This window comes from Mastomys coucha, chromosome X (genome assembly GCF_008632895.1).
Source record: "Mastomys coucha isolate ucsf_1 chromosome X, UCSF_Mcou_1, whole genome shotgun sequence".
Lineage (NCBI taxonomy): Eukaryota > Metazoa > Chordata > Mammalia > Rodentia > Muridae > Mastomys > Mastomys coucha.
Window position 1 is genome coordinate 79,021,114 of NC_045030.1, and position 3,387 is coordinate 79,024,500.

Consider the following 3,387-nt stretch of genomic DNA (forward strand, 5'->3'; position numbering starts at 1 on the left):
TTCCTGTCCCTCTCCCTCCCCCTCCTCTCTCTTTCTTTTGTTTTTAGAGGCCTAGGCCTCCCAGCCCAGGGAGGTATTCACTGTGCATTTATTGAGTACACAACATAGAAAAGGTAGCCATTGCAGCTCTCACTACATGAAAAGAGCTGGAAAGAGAAGATTCTATGTCTACATGGGTTTGGGTCATTTAAAAACCACATGCAAAGTATATGGCTGGTGATGGTGTCACATGGGTGGGCTTGTTGCTGGTCAAGTTCTTCCTTACTGTCTTTAGGCATCTAGACTCAGGAGTAAGAGAGCCTCTGGGTGGATTTCCACACAATTTTCACCAAGGCATTCTTGTTGAAGGATCCGTTCCTCCCTCTGTCTGCCAACCAGTTGCTTGTGCAGCTGAGGCTTATACCTGACGGATGGGGAAGGAGGCACAGGCAGCCAGCCACACATGTTCTTTACACGGTCAATGAGAAAGTACCCATCATTCCTCCACTGGTAGCCCCAAGAGTTTTTCACAGTCCAGTAGAGTAATCCATTCTGTTCTCCATAGCCAACAGTCAGGATTGCATGGTTTACTTTATCTGGAGTTTTATGACAGGATTTACTGGAGTATATGCCACTTTTATACATCATACAATCTTCAGTCACCTCAAAGGCAAAGCTCACAGAGTCATATAGAGCCACAGCCTCTACCATCGCAGCTTCGTCACTGAGTGTGATGTTGACAACAATCTTGAGGAATGCCACAGCTTTTGGGGGGTTGAAATTGCACTGACTATTCTTGCCTATGTAAGGGTAGCTGTCTTCTCCCATGATGCCCTTATTGCACAGGATGTACTCGAAGGCCAGGCTGGGGAGACCTCCTTTACAGCCATGACTGTTGACATCCTGGGCACAATCCACCAACTGCTGCTCAGCCACAGACAGCATTTTCCCATTGGCAATAGCCACAGCTGGCACTAGGGCCTCTATGATAGAGAAAGTCCAGCAACTGCCATGGGTCCCCTGATTTTTCATTGCTGAAATAACATTTCTTTTCTTCCTCCATTCCATGGAGGAGGGGTAGGGGCCAGTACCACGGAGATAGTTACTTTTGTTAGCTGAGCAATTTTTTATTAGATATTTTCTTTTTTACGTTTCAAATGTTCTCCCCTTTCCTGGTTTCCCCTCCAAAAAACCCCTGTTCCTTCTTCCCTCCCCCTGCTCACCACCCTATCCTCTCCTGCTTCCTGGCCCTGGCATTCCCCTACACTGGGGAATAGAACCTTCACAGGGCCAAGGGCCTCTCCTCCCATTGATGATCAACTAGGAAAAGATCTTTACCAATCATACATCTGATAGAGGGCTAATATCCAATATATACAAAGAACTCAAGAAGGTAGATTCCAGAGAAGCAAATAACCCTATTAAAAATGGGGTACTGAGCTAAACAAAGAATTCCCAAGTGAGGAATACTGAATAGCTGAGAGGCACCTAAAGAAATGTTCAACATCCTTAGTCATCAGGGAAATGCAAATCAAAACAACCCTGAGATTCCACCTCACACCAGTCAGAATGGCTAGGATAAAAACTCAGGTGACAGCAGAAGCTGGAGAGGTTGTGGAGAAAGAGGAACACTCCTTCATTGCTGGTGGGATTGCAAGCTGGTACAACCACTCTGGAAATCAGTTTGACATAGTACTACCAGAGGTTCCAATTATACCACTCTTGGGCATATACCCAGAAGATGCTCCAAGATGTAATAAGGACACATGCTCCACTATGTTCACAGCAGCCTTATTTATAATAGCCAGAAACTGGAAAAAACCCAGATGTCCCTCGACAGAGTAATGGATACAGAAAATGAGGTACATCTACACAATGGAGTACTACTCAGCTATTAAAAACAATGAATCTATGAAATTCTTAGGGAAATGGATGGATCTGGAGAATATCATCCTGAGTGAGATAACCCAATCACAAAAGAACACACATGTTATGAACTCTCTGATAAGTAGATATTAGCCCAGATGATCAGAATATACAAAGTACAATCCACAAACCACAAGAAACTCAAGAAGAAGGAAGACCAAAGTGTGGATACTTCATTCGTCATTAAAAGGAGGAACAAAATACCCATGGAAGGAGTTGCAGGACAAACTATGGAGCAGAAACTGAAGGAATGACAATCTAGAGACTGCCCCACCTGGGAATCCATCCCATATACAATCAGCAAACCCAGACATTATTGTGAATGCCAACAAGTGTGTGCTGACAGGAGCCTGATATAGCTGTTTTCCTGAGAGGCACTGCCAGTACCTGACAAATACAGAAGTCGATGCTCACAGCAATCCATTGGACTGAGCACAGGATCCCCAGTAAAGGAGCTAGAGAAAGGACCCAAGGAATTGAAGGGTTTGCAGCCCCTTAGGACAAACAACAATATGAACTAACTAGTACCCTCAGAGCTCCCAGGGTCTAAACCACCAATCAAAGAGTACACATGGTGGGACTTATGGCTCCAGCTGCATATGTAGCAGAGGATGGCTGAGCAATTCTTAAGCTCTGACCAGAGGTATTTGTGTTTTATTTCAGTAACGCTCATATCTGAAAACTGGTTCAATACCATTTTAAATGTGTGGTTCCTCTGGTTATAGGCGTGAATCTTCCTCCAGTTGTTGGCAAACATCTGCAGCCAGTAGTTGTACTCCTCTGAGCTACACGTCTTTTGATGCTATTTCATCCATGACGTACAATGAAACATTTCTATGGCGTTCACTGTCAGCGTGGTGGTGGCCCAGGCACTCAGCAGCCAGGCCTCATGGCACAGCAGCGGCAGCACAGCCCACATCGTGATGCTTATTGCTGGGTCCTACCGAGTGCCCTCTGAGCCCCTTTTCTTCCTTCCTTCCTTCTTTCTTTCTTACTTTCTTCTTCTCTCTCTCTCTCTCTCTCTTCCTCTCTCTCTCTCTCTCTCTCTCTCTTTTACCTTACAGGTCTTTTGTTATATATTATGAATTCCAATTTTTCATTTTTATGGAATTTCCCTAAATCCCAGTTTGTGTGTGTGTGTGTGTATGTGTGTGTGTTTGTGTGTGTGTATGTGTGTGTATGTATGTATGTGTATGTGTGTGTATGTATGTGTGTGTATGTGTATGTGTGTGTGTGTATGTGTGTGTATGTGTATGTGTGTGTGTATGTGTGTGTGTATGTATGTGTGTATGTGTATGTGTGTGTATGTGTGTGTGTATGTATGTGTGTGTATGTGTATGTGTCTATGTATGTATGTGTGTGTATGTGTGTGTGTTTGTGTGTGTGTATGCATGTGTGTATGTGTGTGTGTGTTTGTGTGTGTGTGTGTGTGTTTGTGTGTGTGTATGTGTGTGTGTTTGTGTGTGTGTGTGTTTGTGTGTG

The 3,387-nt window shown here is 44.2% G+C and overlaps 1 pseudogene; it reads right to left on the bottom strand.

Annotated features, from left to right (window-relative positions):
• Positions 1–397: 397 nt before the first annotated feature.
• LOC116086531 lies at positions 398–2,824 on the bottom strand (annotated as a pseudogene).
• Positions 2,825–3,387: the final 563 nt, after the last annotated feature.